This window comes from Staurois parvus, unplaced genomic scaffold, assembly GCF_062004578.1.
Source record: "Staurois parvus isolate SC_StPar_1 unplaced genomic scaffold, SC_StPar_1.0 ptg000554l, whole genome shotgun sequence".
Lineage (NCBI taxonomy): Eukaryota > Metazoa > Chordata > Amphibia > Anura > Ranidae > Staurois > Staurois parvus.
In genome coordinates, this window is record NW_028318350.1 from 3,040,345 (window position 1) to 3,065,011 (window position 24,667).

Genomic DNA, 24,667 nt, shown 5'->3' on the forward strand with positions numbered 1-24,667 from the left:
ATAATGCCCCATGTCACAAAGCTCAAATCATCTCAAACTGGTTTCTTGAACATGAAAATGAGTTCTCTGTATTCCAATGGCCTCCACAGTCACCAGATTTCAATCCAGTAGAGCACCTTTGGATGGTGGAACGGTAGATTTGCATCATGGATGTGCAGCCGACAAATCTGCAGCAACTGCATGATGCTATCATGTCAATATGGACCAAAATCTCTGAGGAATGTTTCCAACACGTTGTTGAATCTATGCCAGGAAGAATTAAGGCAGTTCTGATGGCAAAAGGGGGTCCAACCCGGTACTAGCAAGGTGTACCTAATAAAGTGGCAGGTGAGTGTATGTCACACCTCTGTGCAGTCATTTTGCTGGAAGCTGCCATTGCTGATCTCTTCCGCAAAAAAATGCTAATTTCCCGTCATGTTGACCTTCTTGTTTCAGTACATTGATTTAGGGCCCGTTCACACTGCCCTGGACAACTGCCACACACTAAACTGCAGTGGCTTAGTGTGCCCATTTCAGCTGTAGTGAGCCAGTTGTAGGGGACTTTTTTTTGTACCAACTTTATTTGATGTGCACAGAAGCGATACTTTATTCATGTCACTGTACAGCAGCACGGTGGGTTGCACTGCTGTACAGTGACCTGCAATCCTGTTTTGTATGCTGTGATAAAATGCAACATGTCTTCTTTTTATCGCAGCTCACAGCAACACACCTCTGCAGTGTGTTAGAGTGTAAATAGGACACATAGAAAACATTTGTTTTTTGTGTGTCCTAGCAGTGGCCTGCGTTCATCCAGTGTGGTAAAACGCAGGTCACCGCACACAGGTACTTACTGAAACATGAACAAGTATGTGCTGCATATAAGATTTTCTGCTTTTTTATAGACATTTTTATCTACCGTATTTTCCGGCGTATAAGACGACCCCCTACTTTTCCTGCTAAAATGTAGTGTTTGGGCTATACTCGCCGTATAAGACTACCCCTCTTCCAATGCACACCAGTGGGAGGAATAGTGCCCCATCATCGGTGTCAGTGGGGGGGGAATAGTGCCCCATCATCGGTGTCAGTGGGAGGAATAGTGCCCCATCATTGGTATCAGTGGGAGGAATAGTGTCCCATCGTTGGTGTCAGTGGGAGGAATAGTGCCCCATCATTGGTGTCACTGGGAGGAATAGTGTCCCATCATTGGTGTCAGTGGGAGGAATAGTGCCCCATCATTGGTGTCAGTGGGAGGAATAGTGCCCCATCATTGGTGTCAGTGGGAGGAATAGTGCCCCATCATTGGTGTCAGTGGGAGGAATAGTGCCCCATCATTGGTATCACTGGGAGGAATAGTGTCCCATCATTGGTGTCAGTGGGAGGAATAGTGCCCCATCATCGGTGTCAGTGGGAGGAATAGTACCCCATCATTGGTATCAGTGGGAGGAATAGTGCCCCATCATTGGTGTCAGTGGGAGGAATAGTGCCCCATCATCGGTGTCAGTGGGAGAAATAGTACCCCATCATTGGTATCAGTGGGAGGAATAGTGCCCCATCATTGGTGTCAGTGGGAGGAATAGTGCCCCATCATCGGTGTCAGTGGGAGGAATAGTGCCCCATCATTGGTGTCAGTGGGAGGAATAGTGCCCCATCATTGGTGTCAGTGGGAGGAATAGTGCCCTATCATTGGTGTCAGTGGGAGGAATAGTGCCCCATCATTGGTGTCAGTGGGAGGAATAGTGCCCCATCATTGGTATTAGTGGGAGGAATAGTGCCCCATCATTGGTGTCAGAGCGATGAATCGTGCCCCATCATTGGTGTCAGTGGGAGGAATCGTGCCCCATCATTGGTGTCAGTGGGAGGAATAGTGCCCCATCATTGGTGTCAGGGGGAGGAATAGTGCCCCATCATTGGTGTCAGTGGGAGGAATAGTGCCCCATCATTGGTGTCAGTGGGAGGAATAGTGCCCCATCATTGGTGTCAGTGGGAGGAATAGCACCCCATCATTGGTGTCAGTGGGAGGAATAGCACCCCATCATTGGTGTCAGTGAAAGGAATCGTGCCCCATCATTGGTATCAGTGGGAGGAATAGTGCCCCATCTTTGGTATCAGTGGGGGGAATAGTGCCCCATCATTGGTATCAGTGGGAGGAATAGTGTCCCATCTTTGGTGTCAGTGGGAGGAATAGTGTCCCGACATTGGTATCAGTGGGAGGAATAGTGCCCCATCATTGGTGTCAGTGGGAAGAATAGTGCCCCATCTTTGGTGTCATTGGGAGGAATAGTGTCCCATCATTGGTGTCAGTGGGGGGGAGGAATAGTGCCCCATCATTGGTGTCAGTGGGGGGTGGAATAGTGCCCCATCATTGGTGTCAGTGGGGGGGAGGAATAGTGCCCCATCGTTGGTGTCAGTGGGGGGGGAGGAATAGTGCCCCATCGTTGGTGTCAGTGGGAGGAATAATGCCCCATCATTAGTATCACTGACACCAATCATGGGGCACCGCACCGCCCCCCTAAAAAGTGTCAGTGTGTCGTATACCGGCGTATAAGACGACCCCCGACTTTTGAGAGGATTTTCAAGGGGTAAAAAGTCGTCTTATACGCCGGAACATACGGTACATAAAAATGAATGATGGGGTAGTCAAAACAGTTGATTAAAGAGCATGTTAATACAGCTAATGAATAGCACATTTAGCTGCATGGTATGTGCCTAGCTGAACGCATGCATACAACTTCCATGGTGGATTGTTAGCTATCCAAAATAAGAACCTGTATTTTCAATGTATATTTCATAAAACAATGATTTTTATTGTACATCTATGGATTAGAAACAGGGCTGCATTTCCAGCAGTTGTTTTTAGTGATTCTGCAATTCTGGTCTTCAGCAAATTAGGCACAATACCTCAATTCACTATAGTCTCAGAATATAACTTCCTCTCCAAAGCAATTAGTGAAATGCATTATCTGCTTCTGCTTTGGCCACTGAGCGAGTTAGTACCTAGATTGGAAGATACCAGCAAAACAGTGATCCATTGTTCTTACATTTTTTGCTCTTTGTCCTTTTTATTCTGCAGCAGATAGCAAAATAATTTTGCATTTATTTCAATTGTATGCTTTTCGACAGAAGAAAAAAAAAAGTTACAAATGTGTTGGGAGATCATAGGTAGGATGAAGTTACAGAGCAAACAGTTTTTCTTTTTTCATGTGACTGGTCAAAAGTAATGGAAACACAAACAAAAAGAGGTATGCATAGCACTTCTATCTGCTAGGACAAAGCAAAATCTGATAGTGTTACCTTATCTGCCCATGCTCAACATATTCCCACATAAATAACAGCATGTTGAAATTTCACCACAATGCTCAGATTTCACATCATTAAAAGAAGAGCGGAGAAAAAAGGTTTTGGGCTCTTTTCATTATGTGTTGAGTTTGTTCTTCAATAAAGTATTCAAAATACTTGATATTATAGTAAGTTTTCAGCTCTCCTTCAACAAGTCTTTTAATCTCTATCATCCAAGTATTACATGATAATAAAACCAGAAAAATAAACCATGTAGGAATGTTTCATATTTTAATGTGTTAAGAATTCTTGCAATTACAGATGTGTTCCGTATTAGTTGAGTACATATTTTAAATATTGGTTTACTAGTTATTTGCTTCCCTTATATCTCTAGCATTAATGTTTTGTGATAAGAGAATGACTCAAATAAAATCTTTTTATATTAATTCCCATTAAGTGAGCTAAGATACCTGAAAATGAATTAAAAAAAAACCAAAACAATGTATATATATATATATATATATCAGCAAAAAGCAATCCTAAAATATGGAAAATTGCTATCATATTCTTCCAAAAGTTTCCTTACTTGGCATCTCCTCATGCATACCATGCAGCATACCATAGGTCAGCTCTACCCAGGGGCGGACTGACTATTTGGAAACTTGGGCACTGAGAGAATTGAAGAATGTTTTATTATGTTTATGTAGTAGTAGACCTAAATTCAGTGCTTTACAGTGAAGGTAATAATGGTAATATCCCAGCCACAACACCTCCTGCCTGGAGTTTGCATGTTCTCCCTGTGCCTGCGTGGGTTTCCTCCGGGTACTCCGGTTTCTTCCCACACTCCAAAGACATGCTGGTAGGTGAATTGGATTCTGTATAAATTGGCCCTAGTATGTGTATGTATGAATGTGAGCAGGGGTGGACTGACCACTTGGAAACTCGGGCACTGCCCGAGGGCCCGGGGTCAGTAGGGGGCCCCATGAGATGCCCCTGGTACCTTTTTTATAGGCTTTTTTGAGTTTGGGCAAGGACACAGGGGCCCCATGATCCCCTATTGCCCGGGGGCCCCATGAGTTGTCAGTCCGCCCCTGGTGGGATGTCATATGGAGAAGTCACTATTGTTATAAAGTTTTTTCCAAAGATCCATGTTCACCCAGTGTTACCTTCGGACACTGTTTTCAACCTACTAGTCAAGATCTATTTATTCCTGTTGAGACAGCAATAATTGTCTGAGATCAGTGTGTTTTCATAAATTACAGCATCAGTTTTTACTGGTGCATATATTAAATAAAAAAGGTTTAACATACTTTCCCCAGCACTCCATCATTAGCCTTGTGACAGGACACTGGGAGGGGATATGTTATCATGAGGAAATGCCAGGAAAGGAAAATTATGGTAAGTATCTAATAACAATTTTCCATATTCCTGGTTCTCCTCATAAGAGCATACCTTGGGAAGTAACTAGCAATAATAATTAAAAATGGAAGGAAAATCAAAACAAAAACAAAATACAAAAATAAAAAACACCATAGACAGAAATAGTGAATTAATTGGTTTACTTTTGGGAACAAGCAGAAAGAATCATTTTCCCAAACTGACTGTGAGAGGCTGTCAGAATGTCAAGTTTATAGTGCTCAATAAACATATTGGCTGAACTCCAGCTGGCTGCCTAGCATATCACTTCTGTAGACACCTTTTCATGCGAGGGTTAAGAGGTTGCTACTCCCCTCATTGAATGAGCTCTAATTTTTTGTGGTGGTGGAAAGCCCTTGACGGAATAAATATAATCCTAGGAGAAACTGCTCTTCCTTTCTTCAGACCCTTTGGATATGCAAAAAGATTTCTATCCATACAGAAGTCTTTGGTTCTCAGGAGGTACATCCGCATCAGACTGACCATATCTAGGGTAGAAAAATTATTTGGATCTTGTGCACCTGGTGATATGTTATATATTGAAATGATAAGAGAAGAGATAGATACTTTAGGACTAAATTCTGGAGAGGGATAACGCAAAAACCTTGTTCAAATGTATGACACACTAAAGTTCTTTAGAGGAAAGAGACTTTAGTTCTAATTCAAGCTGAAGTAATTGCTGTTTGGAAAGCCACTTTCCAAAATCAATGTTCGATATAAAAGGATTCGTCAGGATGAAAAGAAGGTCCTCTAAGGATCGCTAGTACTAAAGGCAAGTCCCAAGATGGAAAGCATGGTTTGTGGCATCCATTTCATGGCTGCATGAAGAAATTCTGGCACTAATAAATCTTTGGCCCATCTTTCTCCAGTTAGAGATGATAAGGCAGATACAGTACCTGTACCTGGGTGCTGGCAGCCATTGGATTGAATTAGTTTTTCTTAGCAAATGAAAAAACGTCTTCCACACTCATTGGTAAGTATTGTTTGTGAAGGTGTTCAAGCTTGAAGCATGGTCTATTACTGAGATTAGTAGACCAGAAGCTACCAGTCTCTCCCTTTCAACACGCAGTCAGGCTCAGCCTCTGTGAATTGGGATGATGCCAATGTTTCTGTAGCAACAGATCTCTCCTGCATGGAAACTGATAAGGAGGTTCCATCATCTTTTGAGTTAACAGAGGGAACCAAAGCCTCCTTGGCCAATATGACACTAAAGCAATCACTTTCTCTGTTTCTCTGATGATCTTCAATAGGGTCTTCAGAATTAATGCTGTCAATGGAAACCAGGCCAGAACTGGCCATAGGGTACAGTGGGCCTTGGCTGCCTGGATAGGAGGGGTGGCTGGGCGGCACATAGAGGAACCGAACCATGCACAGAGAAATGCATGGTCCGGTTCCTCTATGTGCTGCCTGGCTGCCCCTCCTATCATCTCCTGCTGCCCTGGGCTTCTGTATGCTCCCCCAGTAGCCGCCATCACTCATCTCCTGCAGCGCTGCCGCCGGGTCCCCCCCCCGCAGCTGCTGCGGGGATCTGTCAGGATAGACTGTCCCCAATACTGACAGTTACCCCACCACCACAAATGGGGAAGGGTAGAGAAAGCTGGTTTGGCCCCTCCTTCTCCCACCCTCTCCTCCTGTGTCTGCCTCTCCCACACTCCCCGGCAGTCTTGTGTCTTCTGTCCCCCCTTCTTTTTTCTTTGCTTCTCGCTTTCTCTTTCTTTCTTTCTTTCTCTCCTTCCTTCCTTCCTTCTTTCTCTCTCGCTCTCTCTCTTTCTCTCTCTCTTCTTTCTTTCTTTCTCTCTCTTTCTCTCTTTCTCTCTTTCTCTCTTTCTCTCTTTCTTTCTCTCTTTCTCTCTTTCTTTCTTTCTTTCTTTCTTTCTTTCTTCCTTCCTTCCTTCTCTCTCTTTCTCTCTCTATTCTTTCTTTCTTTCTTTCTTTCTTTCTTTCTTTCTCTCTTTCTTTCTTTCTTTCTCTCCTTCCTTCCTTCCTTCTTTCTCTCTCGCTCTCTCTCTTTCTCTCTCTCTTTCTTTCTTTCTTTCTTTCTTTCTTTCTTTCTCTCTCTTTCTTTCTCTCTCTCTTTCTCTTTCTTTCTTTCTTTCTTTCTTTCTTTCTTTCTCTCTTTCTCTCTCTCTTCTTTCTTTCTTTCTTTCTTTCTTTCTTTCTTTCTTTCTTTCTTTCTTTCTTTCTTTCTTTCTTTCTTTCTCTCTTTCTTTCTTTCTCTTTCTTTCTTTCTTTCTTTCTTTCTTCCTTCCTTCCTTTCTTCCTTCCTTCTTTCTCTCTCGCTCTCTCTCTTTCTCTCTCTCTTCTTTCTTTCTTTCCTTCCTACTTTCTGCCCTTTCTTCCTTCTTTCTCTCTCTCATTCTCCTTAATTTCAATTCTCTTTCTTTCTTTCTCTCTCTCTCCTCTTTCTTTTTTCCTTTCCTTTCCTTCTCTCTCTCTCTCTATTTCTTTTTCTCTTTCTTTCTTTCTTTCTTTCTTTCTTTCTTTCTTTCATAAAATTGTAAAAAATAAAATAAAAATAAAAACCTACTGACAGCAGCGGTGGAGCTACCAGGGTCACTTAGGTCGGGCCCTGGTGTTCCACCACTGGGATCTGAGGAAAGGATCCCTGGGCATGGGCCGCAGTCATGCTATAAGTCGCTGATCGCCGCCATTACTAGTAGAAAGAAAAAAAATTCCAGTATATATACCGTCATTTGTAAATGCTATAACTTACACGTAAACCAATTCATTTACACGTATTGGGATTTTTTTTTAGCAAAGACATGTACCAGAATACATTTTGGCCTAAATTTATGCAGAAATGTTTTTATTTTTTTTATTGGACATGTTTAACAGCAAAAAGTCAAAAATATTGTTTTTTTCTAAAAAACTGTCGGTCTTTTTTTGTTTATATCGCAAAAAAAAAACACAGGCGATCAAATACCACTGAAAGAAAGCTCTATTTGTGGGAAAAAAGGACATACATTTTATTTGGGTGCAGTGTTGCATGGCTGCGCAATTGTCAGTTAAAGTAATGCAGTGCTGTAATGCAAAAAAATGGCCTGGTTAGAAAGGGGGGTAAATCCTCTGGAGGGCAAGTGGTTAAAAGAGAAGTATGGGTTCCCTGAAGAGATGGGTTTTCAGGGTGCGCCTAAAGGTGAGGAGGGTAGGCGACAGTCTGATGGGTAGGGGTAGTGAGTTCCAGAGGATGGGGGAAGTCCTGGAGAAGTCCTGCAGTCGGGCGTGGGAGGTGGAGACCAGGGAGCAAGAAAGTAGGAGGTCTTGTGAGGAGCGAAGATTACGGGTTGGGTGGTATTTGGGTATCAGGTCGGTGAGGCAGTTTTGGGCAGCGTTATGAATGGCTTTGTATGTCTGTGTTAGTAGTTTGATCTGATCTCCCACAGTACACAGAACATGGAAATGCAATTATTTTAGTAAATATAAACTGCTAAATATTTTTTCTCATCAGCAGTATATAGCAGTCTTGGGACTTCTATCAGTGCTCAGATGAGCACTGGTTAAAGCTTGTAGGAGTTTTCATTCTGCGCTGACTGTCCTATGAGGCTGCATGACCCCTGACCCTCTGTCTGGACCATGTTCTTTGGCCCTGTGCCAATTACATGTACCCTCCCAAATTAAAAAGAAATTCTCTAGCAATACACACTAAACTGAGCATATGCAGTTTGCCCCCAATGCTCTGTTCTATCAGCAGATGGATTGAGGACAATAGAAGAAGGGGAGGATCAGAGAAAATATGATCAAACATCCTTTTTTACACAATGGAGAGGAATAACCCATTAGGTTCAACATTAACTATAACAAGCATGCTTTACTGCATATACAGACTGATTTTACTGTTGTGGGTTTAGTAACACTTTAACCACATGCCGCCCAGCCACTGTAGAAATACGGCGGCAGGGCAGCACGCCTGGGCAAAAGCACGTTTGAAATGCGCTTTTGCAAAACAGGTAGGGGGCGCAAACGAGGTGCGCCACCAGCCTACCTGCACTGCAGATCCTGGCCGCGGATGTCAGTCGCCGGGTCACAGCCGGTCAATACCGGCAATCACTGACAGAGAGCACAGCTGCAGTAGCTCTGCTTTCTGTCAGTTCCCTGTCAGCTCCTGACAGGCTGATCAGGAGAGAAGAGTTTCTCTCTCCCGATCAGCGGTGTTCCCTGCAGTACACACCCCGCCTCCTAGTAAAACACTCCCCTCACACAGTTAACCCTTTCAGTGAATAAAAAAGTTAACCCCTTCCTCCCCAGTGCCATTAGTACAGTGTCAGTGGGTTTTTTTTGCATTGATCACTGTATTGGTGTCACTGGGGATGTCAGTGACCCCAAGTCAGTACCCCTCCAGTGTCAGAATGTCCGCCGCAGTCCCGCCATAAGTCACTGATCGCCGCCATTATTAGTATAAAAAAAATTTAAAATCCCAGTATCTTTCCCGCCATTTTTAAACGCTATAACTTTCACGTAAACCAATTAATTTACATGTGTTGGTTTTTTTTTAGCAAAGACATGTCGCAGAATGCATTTTGGCAGAAATTTATGACTAAATTTGATTTTTAAATTTTTTTTACTGGACATGTTTTATAGCAAAAAGTCCAAAATATTGTTTTTTTTCCTCAAAATTGTCAGCTTTTTTTTTATAGCGCAAAAAATAAAAACCGCACAGGCGATCAAATACCACCGAAAGATTTGTGGGAAAAAAAAGGATGTAAATTTCATTTATGTACCGTATTGCATGACCGCGCAATTGTCCGTTAAACTAGCGCAGCGCTGTATAGCAGAAAAATGGCGTAAATTGCAGTATCTATACCATAGTTTGTAGACGCTATAACTTCCACACAAAGCAATCAATATACACTTATTGGGATTTTTTTACCAAAAACATGGAGCAGAATACATTTTGGCCTAAATTTTTAACCAACTTTCAGTTTACTATATATTTTTTAGAGCTGAAAGTAAAAAATATCATTTTTCTTCAAAATGTTTGGTCTTTTTTTCTTTATAGCGTGAAAAATAAAAAGCGCACAGGTGATCAAATTCCACCGAAAGAAAGCTCTATTTGTGTGAAAAAAAGGACGTACATTTGGTTTGGGTGCAGCATTGCATGACCGCGCAATTATCAGTTGAATTAGTGCAGCGCCGAGTAGCAAAAAGAGGCGTGGTCATTAAGGGGGGTAAATCCTCAGGAGGGCGAGGGGTTAAGAACAGACCTACAGAACCTATCTTGCTCGTAATCCGTGGACTGCCTGTACTTTGACACATATTATTTATTTATTTCAGGTACTTATATAGCGCCGTCACTTTACGCAGCGCTTTACATATATATTGTACATTCACATCAGTCACTAACCCTCAAGGGGTGTACAATCTAAGGTCCCTAACTCACATTCAGGCGCGGACTGACAACTCATGGGGCCCCCGGGCAATTGGGGATCATGGGGCCCATGTGTCCTTGCCGAAACTCAAAAAAGCCTATAAAAAAGGTACCAGGGGCATCTCATGGGGCCCCCTACTGACCCTGGGCCCTCGGGCAGTGCCCGAGTTTCCAAATGGTCAGTCAGCCCCTGGTTCTAGATAGGTTTCTGTTAAATGCACAGACAAAGAATTATCAATAGTAAGGTTTTTTCTATAAATATAGTTCGTAAAAATAAAAATGTGCCCTCACACAGGTGGGAAAACTTTCTGCTACTTGTTTACTTAATAATAATCACATTAGTTTGTATGTTATTTGAACATGTCTTGTCCCTGCCATTCCAGAGGGAAATAAGTGAGTACCTTGAATATATGTACAGATGAACTCATTTCTGTTGATTTGTCAGTGTTTATATAGTTTAGATAGATTAGGTTGCTTTGAATTTTTATGTAAGGTGTTTTTTCAGTTTTGAAAATATTGACAACCTACTCCCCTATCAGGGGCGGACTGACAACTCATGGGACCGGCAGGCAATAGGGGATCATGGGGCCCCTGTGTCCTTGCCCAAACTCAAAAAAGCCTATGAAAAAGGTACCAGGGGCATCTCATGGGGGCCCCTACTGACCCTGGGCCCTCGGGCAGTGCCCGAGTTTCCAAATGGTCAGTCCACCCCTGCTCACATTCATACATACACATACTAGGGCCAATTTATACAGAATCCAATTCACCTACCAGCATGTCTTTGGAGTGTGGGAAGAAACCGGAGTACCCGGAGGAAACCCACGCAGGCACAGGGAGAACATGCAAACTCCAGGCAGGAGGTGCTGTGGCTGGGATATTATCATTATTACCTTCACTGTAAAGCACTGAATTTAGGTCTACTACTACTACATAAACATAATAAAACATTCTTCAATGTATGATCATTGACTCCTTTGACAACAACAAGAACTAATGTCTTTCCATAACCTATTAAAGTATCATTCTGCAGATGACTCCCTGGTCTTATTTAAGTGACTGCAGAGAGGCTGCTAAGAGAAAATCTTTCAACTACCCCACATTACCCATTAAATACCTAAAACAGTCAGATGTCAAACAAGCCTCGGAATAATGACAGATAAATGACTTCAGGCACCATGCATCCAGCCAAGGCTTAGCTTCATAGATGATCTCTTACCTTTTTATCTAACTCTCTAAGCTGCCACTTACACACTTAGGTTTTGCCAAGTAATGCAAACTCCATGTCCTCAGTGACAGATATTTTACAGACATGTTTCCACTAAAGTTATCAGACTACTTCAGTATAACAGGGGGCTGAAGTGGTGTGTCCTTAGAGGAAGAATTCACTTCTATCTGCTGCAGCAAATTGCACATTACTGCCACAGACATGAATACGTTGGTCTATGTGCTGTCAAGTAGGGATGAGTTTTGGGTTTAGGTCAAGCATAGGTCCAAGGTGGAACCAGTTCATCCTAACTTTGAGGTCGCGGTGAACTAATGCAGTCTTTGGTAACAAACTACCAATAACGCACTTCTTGGCATTTACACTTCAGTTAGGTGACTTAGAAGGGCTAAAAATGGGTTTTCTTATGTGTCAGTCCCCTCACTATAAGGCAGTGGTTCTCAACCTTCCTAATGCCGTGACCCTTTAATACAGTTCCTCATGTTGTGGTGACCCCCAACCATAAAATTATTTACCCAGTAATTATAATTCATGAGTGTCGTTTTACCTCCAATACTGCTGCTTTCAACACAGTAGCTGCTTTCAACAGAGTAGCTGCTTTTAACAGAATAGCTGCTTTCAACACAGTAGCTGCTCTTTACACATCGGAAATATGTGTTTTCTGATGGTCTTAGGGGACCCCTGTGAAAGAATCGTTCGACCCCCAAAGGGGTCGCGACCCACAGGTTGAGAACCACTGCTATAAGGCCTCATGCATGCTGCAGCTGTCAAACATTTGACTTTTTTATCTGCCCCTACATGTACATACAGTGTGGATATCCACATTACTTCCACAGCAGCTACGCATTAACCTCCCTGGAGGTATTCCCGAGTGTAGCTCGGGGTAAAGTTTCAGTACCACAAGCGGTAACCCCCCCGAGCTACACTCGGGCTTACCATGCGGCGCTGCATAGGGATCCCTCGATCACTTACCTTGTCCTGCACTCCCTCGATGTCCCCCCTGCAGTGTCCCCGGGAATGTAATCCAGCGGATGCCGGCGTCTGTCTTTTGGGTTCCGTCCCCTGCGAGCGTCGGGACGTACGGGGGATGGAACGGCAGGAAATTTCAAAATGACAAAAAGTGACATTCACTAAAATCACTAAAATCACATAGTATAACATTCCTGTATCAACCAATTTCACATACATTTTGTCCCGAGTGCTTTGTCCGGCGCCCTGCCTGCATTTTGACTGTTCTTTCTGCCTGGAAACTGAGAAAAGTCCACGGCGTCCAAAAAGTGTCCCTTTAGGTCAAATGCGGCTTTAGATCAGCTAGAGAACAGCGATAGTAAATCAGAACCACTTGCAGAATTGAGTGATAATGATTCGTGGGGGAAATTCATCATCAGACACTGAAAACGATTTTGCGACATTGCTCAGCGACGTGCGAACTTTGCGCTATATTTCACATTTCAGTGTTTTTGGTTTGATTATATTATTGAATTAAATGTATTATTATTATATTATTATTTTTTATGATTATTTATTAAATTATAATTTATGATTTCGTGTTTCAAATTTTATCCTAATGTTTAATAGACTCTTGTTCGGACAAATTTCAGTGAGTTATTCCTAAAAATTACAGGACTACAATAAAAAAAATACATATTTCCATGCAAAAAAATATACCGCTTTGAGCACAGAAATATGGACATAATCAGACCGCCAGGGAGGTTAAGGGAGGCATCTAGTCCGCATGCTGGCGGTGAAGAATCCCTGCACTATATTGGCAGGGCCCTGCCATTTCAATTACATATGTGGAATGCAGGGGCGGACTGACTGTTTGGAAACTCGGGCACTGCCCGAGGGCCCGGGGTCAGTAGGGGGCCCCATGAGATGCCCCTGGTACCTTTTTCATAGGCTTTTTTGAGTTGGGCAAGGACACAGGGGCCCCATAATCCCCTATCGCCTGGGGGCCCCATGAGTTGTCAGTCCGCCCCTGGTGGGATGTCATATGGAGAAGTCACTATTGTTTTAAAGTTTTTTCCAAAGATCCATGTTCACCCAATGTTACCTTTGAACACTGTTTTCAACCTACTAGTCGAGATCTACTTAATCCTGTTGAGAAAGCAATAATTGTCTGAGAACAGTGTGTTTTCATATATTACAGCATCACTTTTTACTGGTGCATATATTAGCATTCAAATTTATATGTTGCATATATACAGTTGTGTTCAAAATAATAGCAGTCAGACATCACTAACCGGATCAATCGCTGTTTTTGGTGGAAATGATATTTCTACATGGCAAATAATTTCCTAGCAGGTGTAGTAGAGTCATAGAAATCCAACAGACCCAACAGTCATGACATGCATGCTGCTGATTCTGTGTCATTGAATCACTCATTGAAAGGGGCGTGTTCAAAATAATAGCCGTGTGGAGTTCTATTAGTGAGGTCATTCATTCTTTGAAAAACAGGTGGCAATGATTGCCCTTATTTAAGGAAGGAAGGCAGCAAATGTTGGACATGCTGGTTACAGTGCATTTCTCTCTGAAATTCTGAGGAAAATGGGTCGTTCCAGACATTGTTCAGAAGAACAGCGTACCTTGATTAAAAAGTTGATTTGAGAGGGAAAAACATATAAAGAAATGCATAAAATGATCGGCTGCTCAGCTAAAATGATCGCAAATGCTTTAAAATGGCAACCAAAACCTGAAAGACGTGGAAGAAAGCGAAAAACTACCATTGGAATGGATAGAAGAATAGCCAAAATGGTGCGGACTCAGCCAACAATCAGCTCCAGGAAGATGAAAGAAGGTGTGACGTTCCCTGTGAGGACTGTTACAATTAGAAGACACCGATGTGAAGCCAAGCTATCTGCAAGAAGTCCCCGCAAAGTCCCACTGTTGGGAAAAAGACGTGTGCTGAAGAGGTTACAATCTGCCAAAGAGCACATTGACCGGCCTAAAGAGAAATGGCACAACATTTTGTGGACTGATGAAAGGAAGATTGTTCTTTTTGGGTCTAGTGGGCGGAGACAGTTTGTCAGACGACCCCCAAACACTGAATTCAAGCCACAGTACACTGTGAAGACAGTGAAGCATGGTGGTGCAAGCATCATGATGTGGGGATGTTTCTCATACTACGGTGTTGGGCCTATTTATCACATACCAGGGATCATGGATCAGTTTGAATACATCAGAATACTTGAAGAGGTCATGCTGCCTTATGCTGAAGAGTAAATGCCCCTGAAATGGGTGTTCCAACAAGACAACGACCCCAAACACACCAGTAAACGTGCAACATCTTGGTTCCAGACCAACAAGATGGACGTTATGGAGTGGCCAGCCCAATCCCTGGATCTTCATCCAATAGAAAACTTGTGGGGATGACATCAAAAATGCCGTTTCTGAGGCCGTTTCTGAGTACGTAGGCTCCTCACTGACGCGTTTCTTGCACACGCACGTTATCAAAGAGACCCGCCTCCTACTGACGCCATAACAATGCATGGGTTTAAATAGCCGGAATGGACGGGCACCATCTTAAAGAAGACAAAGTGCCGCAACCATATACAGGATCACATAGCAAACAGTAATCAGCTATATTATACCAATTGAAAATATAAAGGGCAAGGTCTACATAAACCAAATGCCAATATCTAAAATACCAGTGGCTCCTTTAAAAAAGAAGGGATGGAAGATACCAGTGGCTGGAGAAAAAAATCTACAGTGGGGCAAAAAAGTATTTAGTCCCCACCAATTGTGCAAGTTCTCCCATTTGCAAAGATGAGAGAGCCCTGTAATTGGCATCATAGGTAGACCTCAACTATGAGAGACAAAATGAGAAACAAATCCAGACAATCACATTGGCTGATTTGGAAAGAATTTATTTGCAAATTATGGTGGAAAATAAGTATTTGGTCACCTACAAACAAGCAAGATTTCTGGCTCTCACAGACCTGTACCTTCTTCTTTAAGAGGCTCCTCTGTCCTGCACTCATTACCTGTATCAATGGCACCTGTTTGAACTTGTTATCAGTATAAAAGACACCTGTCCACAACCTCAAACAGTCACACTCCAAACTCCACTATGGTGAAGACCAAAGAGCTGTCGAAGGACACCAGAAACAAAATTGTAGACCTGCACCAGGCTGGGAAGACTGGGATTGAATCTGCAATAGGCAAGCAGCCTGGTGTGAACAAATCAACTGTGGTAGCAATAATTGGAAAATGGAAGACATACAAGACCACTGATAATCTCCCTCGATCTGGGGCTCCACGCAAGATCTCACCCCGTGGGGTCAAAATGATCACAAGAACGGTGAGCAAAAATCCCAGGACCACACAGGGGGACCTAGTGAATGACCTGCAGAGAGCTGGGACCAACGTAACAAAGGCTACCATCAGTAACACACTACGCCGCCAGGGACTCAGATCCTGCAGTGCCAGACGTGTCCCCCTGCTTAAGCCAGTACATGTCCGGGGCCCATCTGAAGTTTGCTAGAGAGCATTTGGATGATCCAGAAGAGGATTGGGAGAATGTCATATGGTCAGATGAAACCAAAATAGAACTGTTTGGTAGAAACACAACTCGTCGTGTTTGGAGGAGAGAGAATGCTGAGTTGCATCCAAAGAACACCATACCTACTGTGAAGCATGTGGGTGGCAACATCATGCTTTGGGGCTGTTTCTCCGCAAAGGGACCAGGATGACTGATCCATGTACAGGACAGAATGAATGGGGCCATGTATCGTGAGATTTTGAGTGCAAACCTCCTTCCATCAGCAAGGGCATTGAAGATGAAATGTGGCTGGGTCTTCCAACATGACAATGATCCCAAACATACTGCCCGGGCAATGAAGGAGAGGCTTCGTAAGAAGCATTTCAAGGTCCTGGAGTGGCCTAGCCAGTCTCCAGATCTCAACCCCATAGAAAACCTTTGGAGGGAGTTGAAAGTCCGTGTTCCCCAGCGACAGCCCCAAAACATCACTGCTCTAGAGGAGATCTGCATGGAGGATGGGCCAACATACCAGCAACAGTGTGTGCCAACCTTGTGAAGACTTACAGGAAACGTCTGACCTCTGTCATTGCCAACAAAGGATATATAACAAAGTATTGAGATGAACTTTTCATATTGACCAAATACTTATTTTCCATCATAATTTGCAAATTAATTCTTTCCAAATCAGCCAATGTGATTGTCTGGATTTTTTTTTCTCATTTTGTCTCTCATAGTTGAGGTCTCCCTATGATGCCAATTACAGGCCTCTCTCATCTTTGTAAGTGGGAGAACTTGCACAATTGGTGGCGGACTAAATACTTTTTTGCCCCACTGTATATATCCCCCCACCCTAGAGCACAAAGACCCAATACAACTCACTATCGGTGTTGTTGGTCCTAATGGATTTTGGGAAGACAGTACAGAAAAGGTACTGTAAATGAGGCACGGAGGGACACAGAAATTCTCTCTCCTTCTTGTTTGTAATGTTACCCTTGTAACCCCTTTTAATAATATTTTTTAGGTCGTGCTCAACATCGATATATATCAATTGTTTTATTGATAATAGCTATAATATATATATTGTTTGTGAATTTATTGTTAATTTTACAATCACTTATAATTTGTCACCAATTTTTATGTTATAATCCTTTATGTCATTTATGATACTCATGTTAGCACTGCACTTTCTCTCTTTTTATGTTTATGTGGATGAAGTGGGTTGTCCTTCTGTGTTAGCTGCTGGTATAATTTCTTCCTTTTGTGCTCATTACATTCTTTTCACAGAGTAAACTCATGAGTGATGCAGGCAAAGCTGCACTCTGCAGCACATCACCACACACTTGTGCAGTACAGGTTTATGCACCAAATCACTACATCTTTATTCACAATGCTGCCCCAAACTACCTAACCAACCTGATACCCAAATACCACCCTACCCGTGCCCTCCGCTCCTCACCAGGGGCGGACTGACAACTCATGGGGCCCCCGGGCAATAGGGGATCATGGGGCCCCTGTGTCCTTGCCCAAACTCAAAAAAGCCTATGCAAAAGGTACCCGGTGCATCTCCTGGGGCCCCCTACTGACCCCAGGCCCTCGGGCAGTGCCCGAGTTTCCAAATTTCCGAGTTTCCGCCCCTGCTCCTCACAGGACCTCCTACTCTCTAGCTCCCTGGTCTCCTCCTCCCACGCCTGATTGCAGGATTTCTCCAGGACTTCCCCCATCCTCTGGAACTCCCTACCCCAATCCATCCGACTGTCACCTACCCTCCTCACCTTCAGGCGCACCCTGAAAACCCACCTCTTCAGGGAAGCCTACCCCACCCTCACCTAACAACTGATCTCCTCCACTCCTCCCACCACTCCATCCCCCACAGCCATTTCCTTCTGTTCCACTACCCCCTCCCTCCTAGATTGTAAGCTCGAAAGAGCAGGGCCCTCGAACCCCTCGTGTATTGTATTGTACTGTCTTGTCTCATGTTCTGTCCCCCTTGCTATTGTACAGCGCTGAGCAAACCCTTTGGCGCTATATAAATACTGTATAATAATAATAATCTTTAGTACACCAAAGCACCTGTCCAGGGGCGGACTTACCATTCAAGCACTAGGGCACTGCCCGAGGTCCCACGGTCAGTAGGGGGCCCCATGAAATGCCCCTGGTACCTTTTTTATAGGCTTTTTTGGTGTGCTTTGAGTGTGAGCAAGGACACAGGGGCCCCACGATCCCCTATTGCCCGGGGGCCCCATGAGTTATCAGTCCGCCCCTGCACCTGTCATAGCTGGTAATACAGTTATTTATAATGTCAGGCAGATCTAAAGGGAGAGGCAGAGGCTCTGCACATACACTTTGTAGGGGGGCAAGCAGTTTCTACATTTGTAGGACAAAGTGTTCGTTGAGCCACAGCATGGAGAGGCATCGAGAGGGAGGGCATGCCGCCCATTTCTTTCACAAAGTAGCTGTGCTAAACTGCCAGCGAACACAGAGGAGGTAGTTGAATGGCTCACAATGCCTTCTTCACTTTTGTTTCTTTCTGGCGCAGAGCGGACAATTATAACAGCTGAAAATATCTCCTCGTACTCCTTGTTTTCTTTTCCTCCTCTACAGATATTCCCTTTGTAGCCCCTTACACTGGTATAGTGGAGTTGGCGGAATTATTTAAGCACACTGTTGGTAGCTTGTTACAAGAGGATGTTCAAGAATTCATGTTATTAAATACTAAGAAAGAAAGCACCAGGATTATGTGTGTAAATCAGCCAGGGAGCAGCAATTGCCAATGATGTTTGTACAGCTGCAGCTTACTATTAGGTGGGCTCAAGCTATGAGGTGAGTGGAGATGACAAGGTGGCAGACTGTACGTGGGTACCAGAGATTGCAGAGGAGGAACGTAAGAGAGAGGCAGAACAGCGCCAAGTGAACATTTCTTCCAAGGGCAGGGACAGCTTGTAGAGCACTATAGGAAGGGGCCATCCTAATCCATCAGATGGCATTGGATATCGTATGTACTCTCCAGCGCCTCAGGATATGCACAGCCAAAAGGGAAGCCAAGGGTACCAGGACAGCGAATACCAAAGGAAATGCTTCAGGGGTGCAGCCCTCCTCAGACGGGGAAATCAGCCACTGGATAGAGAGAAAACAGGAGGCGCACACACCTAGTGCATTATCCAAGGTTTATTGTAGGAATGAAATAATAAAAACATACTCACAGACGAAGCATGTATCTAAAAAGCATAGAAAAATTACAATGGCCACAACGGCGGGCAAGGTGTTCTCACTGTCAGTGCAGTCAAATGGCTGACGCGTTTCGGGGACGAATCCCTTTCCTCAGAGCTGATGACCAACCTCTGATGCTGATGTATGGAAAGAAAGAGCCTCGCTGTTGATGCCTTTCTGTCCATACACCATACATCAGCATCAGAGGTTGGTCATCAGCTCTGAGGAAAGGGATTTGTCCTCAAAACGCATCAGCCATTTGACCGCACTGACAGTGGGAACACCTTGCCCGCCGTTGTGGCCATTGTCATTTTTCTATGCTTTTTAGATACATGCTTCGTCTGTGAGTATGTTTTTATTATTTCATTCCTACAATAAACCTTGGATAATGCACTAGGTGTGTGCGCCACCTGTTTTCTCTCTATCAGATGGCATTGCCTCACAGGTACAGGCTACTGCTATCCCAAGACTGATCTACCTCACTCTGTAGTCCTTTTTCACACACCTGTTACTGATAGCAGTTTTGTGGTGTACAGTCTCTGTCTGCAGTGTATCAGTAAAACTAACAGTCATTTGGGGACCATGAACCATAGGTACACGAGGAAACATATGAATCTGTACTTCTTCGGTGACAGCAGCACCTCAATTAAAGCGGTCAGCAGCAAAAGGCCCTTACTTCTCCAGATTCCTCACTTTCCTCTTCTTCCGCTACTCCACAATATTCTTAGCAAAATTCGTGGCCTGAAGCATAGAGACGGAATTTTGATTGAGAGGCTTACCTTCAGCAAGAGTAGAGCCAAAATAGTCTGAGTAACCCTATTCTGCCATCTTCAGAAGCATCCTTGACCAGACAAGTGTCTTTCTGTCAGGAATGGACTCGCCACTGGTGGTGGGACTTACCTGCCTTGTGGGCTGCAATACCAGTGCTGGCCAGCGGGTGCTCTCAGCAGCCAGAATCTCACTCCTGCAGTCAAGCCATCACCTGAGGCTGATTGCAGGAGGTGTATTTAAACAGGACCAGGCCTGCAATCAGTGCCTTGGTGTATTGTTCCCATGAACCCCTGTGTCTGAACCTGATCCTGTCATCTGCCTGCCTTCCTGATCCCTCTGCATGATTGCTGACATTGATAGAACTCTGCCTGCACAGACCCCGGCTATTCCTGACCACTCTCCTGCCTGCTCCTCTGGTACCTTGTCTGCCTGATTGTTCCTGACCCGGCCCGTCTGACTACGCTCTGCCTGCTCCTTTGTACCTTGTCTGCCTGATGATTCCTGACCCGGCCTGCCTGACCACTCCACCTCACCAGCCCTGACTACTCTTGTCTATGAGCTTTTACTTTCCGTTATCAGTTGGAGGTTTGGTTTTGTTTATATAGTGCGTTTATATTTTTGTATAGCCTCTAATAAATTATATTGTTTACACCATACTTGAGCCCGCGTTTCCCTGTGTCAGTCCACACATCTCTGGTCATACCTGGATCCTTGACAATTTCTCATAGCTGCTTCACATCAATGCCCAGCATCTCAATACCAGCTTAGCAAAATTGCTGACTTTATAGCTGCTCCCATTCTAGCTGGTGAAGTTAACCCCTTCCATGAGTCTATGTTTGGTGCGGAGCCACAGTGGCAGATATCCACATGCCATTTTTTTGCCCAGAAGTCCAATCCTGACCTTCATTGTCTTGTGGAAAATAATGTACTGTATCCATGTTGCTGAGCCATGCTGTCAGCAGCAGGGTTCATTGACCACAAACACATGGTCCAGCAAGCATGTGAAGGACATTACATTTCCTTCACAGCCCAGTGGATACATTTGTTGGCATCTGAAAAGGAAGCAGTGCACTGCTAGAGATGGTGTTGCTAACCCACATGTCTTGAACCTGGTGGTACAGAGATTCCTACTTAGAAAACCTGTTCTGTGGCAGGCAACTCTAGGCATTTGACAACACAAGTTGCTGGCCAACCACCTTACAGGTATGTGTGATATACAGTCAGGTTCATAAATATTGGGACATCGACACAATTCTAACATTTTTGGCTCTATACACCACCACAATGGATTTGAAATAAAACAAACAAGACGTGCTTTAACTGCAGACTGTCAGCTTTAATTTGAGGGTATTTACATCCAAATCAGGTGAATGGTGTAGGAATTACAACAGTTTGCATATGTGCCTCCCACTTGTTAAGGGACCAAAAGTAATGGGACAATTGGCTTCTCAGCTGTTCCATGGCCAGGTGTGTGTTATTCCCTCATTAACCCAATTACAGTGAGCAGATAAAAGGTCCAGAGTTCATTTCAAGTGTGCTATTTGCATTTGGAATCTGTTGCTGTCAACTCTCACGATGAGATCCAAAGAGCTGTCACTATCAGTGAAGCCATCATTAGGCTGAAAAAACAAAACAAACCCATCAGAGAGATAGCAAAAACATTAGGCGTGTCCAAAACAACTGTTTGGAACATTCTTAAAAAGTAGGAACGCACCAGTGAGCTCAGCAACACCAAAAGACCCAGAAGACCATGGAAAACAACTGTGGTGGATGACCAAAGAATTCTTTCCTTGGTGAAGAAAACACCCTTCACAACAGTTGGCCAGATCAAGAATACTCTCCAGGAGGTAGGTGTATGTGTGTCAAAGTCAACAATCAAGAGAAGACTTCACCAGAGTGAATACAGAGGGTTCACCACAAGATGGAAACCATTGGTGAGCCTCAAAAACAGGAAGGCCAGATTAGAGTTTGCCAAACGACATCTGAAAAAGCCTTCACAGTTCTGGAACAACATCCTATGGACAGATGAGACCGACATCAACTTGTACCAGAGTGATGGGAAGAGAAGAGTATGGAGAAGGAACTGCTCATGATCCTAAGCATACCACCTCATCAGTGAAGCATGGTGGTGGTAGTGTCATGGCGTGGGCATGTATGGCTGCCAATGGAACTGGTTCTCTTGTATTTATTGATGATGTGACTGCTGACAAAAGCAGCCGGATGAATTGTGAAGTGTTTCAGGCAATATTATCTGCTCATATTCAGCCAAATGCTTCACAACTCATTGGACGCCGCTTCACAGTGCAGATGGACAATGACCCAAAGCAGACTGCAAACGCAACCAAAGAGTTTTTTAAGGGAAAGAAGTGGAATGTTCTGCAATGGCCAAGTCAATCACCTGACCTGAATCCGATCGAGCATGCATTTCACTTGCTGAAGACAAAACTGAAGGGAAAATGCCCCAAGAACAGGCAGGAACTGAAGACAGTTGCAGTAGAGGCCTGGCAGAGCATCACCAGGGATGACACCCAGCGTCTGGTGATGTCTATGTGTTCCAGACTTCAGGCTGTAATTGACTGCAAAGGATTTGCAACCAAGTATTACAAAGTGAAATTTTGATTTATGATTATTATTCTGTCCCATTACTTTTGGTCCCTTAACAAGTGGGAGGCACATATGCAAACTGTTGTAATTCCTACACCGTTCACCTGATTTGGATGTAAATATCCTCAAATTAAACTGACAGTCTGCAGTTAAAGCACATCTTGTTCATTTCATTTCAAATCCATTGTGGTGGTGTATAGAGCCAAAAATGTTAGAATTGTGTAAATGTCCCAATATTTATGGACCTGACTGTAACTATGTACTGAACATTGGCCATTCTGTAGTGGCTGCACCAGTAAGAGATCAATGTGCATCTGTGTAAGTAAAGGACAAGCACTGATTTGGGGGAGCTGAGGTTCTTTTCAACAAATTAGTGACTTATGATTAAGGAATTGTGCAACATCTTGTTACCATTTGAAGAGCTGACCAGAATGGTGAATTAAGTGGGGTTTAGTAGCATAGTTCCTCTAGTATTCCTGCTTGAGCACACACTTCTTAAGGAAGAAAGGGGAAGACTTTGTGCTGTCTCAGAGACAGCAGAAAACTGTGTCTATTGCCATCATCCCTGGAGTAGGCAGTAGGAGGAAGATGAAGAGTATAAAGAGGATGGTTGGGGTGCTTGTGGTGAAGAAAAAATGGGACAAGCTTCAATGTGGACATTTCACCCCTCCCAAAACTATGAAGTTCTATGTAGATTGGGTGTGATCATTAAAGACATTGTTGTCTTTAGTTACATTAAGGACATAGGGTCTTTTCTGCAGGCAATTTACATAGTTACATGGTTTGTAAGGTTGAATGAAGACACAGATCCTTCCAGTTCAACTTGAAAGTGTGTTTCTGACTACTGTTTTCTATATCCCTGTACATTGTGTTCACTAAAAAACACATCTAAACGTTTGTGAACCTATCTAAACTCTCTGCTGACACCACCAACTGTGGAAGGGACTTACCAGTCCAACAGTAGAGAACCCCTTATGCAGTTTAAGATTGAATTGTTTCTCGTCCAAATTCATTATGTGGTCATGTGTCTTTTTTAGAGACTTAAGTGTATTGCTATCATATTCCCTCTTAAGTTTTGAATCTCCATGGGGGGAAGAGATTTAATTGATGAAGAGCATTTCTGTGCCCAACAGGTTAAAACAAATGTGAGCATTTGTGTTGCAAGGGACTTGGCTGATGGGGTAGTTAATTCAGTTAACCTTTCTGGTGTTAAAAAATACAGCAGAAGATAGCAAGTTTTGTCTGATCATGTGCACTAATGCTCATAGTTTAGGCAACACGCTTTGTGAGCTGACAGCTCTTATGGCTAGGGACAATTTGGACTTGGTTGCGATTACAGAGACATAATTCAAAGATTCAAATGACTGGGAAATATCTATACAAGGGTATACACTATGCAGGAAAGACAGAGTACGAAAGCGGGGATGTAGAATTGCCATATATGTCAAATACTGTATAGCATAGGGCTAATGGTAATTCCAAAAACAAATGAAATACTTAAAACCCTTTGGGTTTGCCTTCCAACCAGAGATGGATCTTCTCTTAGAATTGTTGTAGTTTACGGACCCCCAGGACAGTCTTAAGATTATGATTACTTGTTGATTGATGAGGTAGCTCAAATGACAATGAAAGGAAAGGATTTAATTATAGGTGACTTTAACATGCCTAACATTAACTAGAATTCTCTTCTCAAACTGCAATTACAAGCAGGAGCAGGGATGTAATGATGGCTCTAAATTGGGTTTCTCTAAAAAATGTAGTAAAAACTCTAACTTGAGGAGGTCATATTCTAGACCTAGTACTGACAAATGGGAATTAGATGACTGATGTTGAGGTGGACTCTAGTGATCACCAATGTCTTTGGTTTGATATTAAAACTAAAATTTAAAAATCATATTCAAAAGCTACAGTTCTGAATTTCCAGGAGTCAAATTTTGTTGAAATGGATTAATTTCTAAAAAAAAAAAAAATTAAAAAGTTGGAGTGGTGATAGGGATGGGGGGGAGCATGGTGAACTGTGGCAGTGAAGATAGTTGGCCAGCAGACAGTAACACCTGCTGGGCTGGGCTGTGGTGATGCTCTGGTGTGAAGGCGTGAGAGGACTGGAGTTATGATCCCTGGAGGGTTAGTAGACATCCTTGGGGCTGAGAAATGCATGTCCATACAGGGCACATAGTCCTCATGACGAGGAAAATAGGAGAGGAGTCAGTGCAACATGATGCCACTGGCACACAATCACAGCACCCTGCAAAAGACAAGGAAAGCCAGGCAGCAGCCAAACTGGAACAATTTGTTCATACACCCACAAAAGGAGGTCAGTCTACATAGCTGCAACCTAAAACCCAGA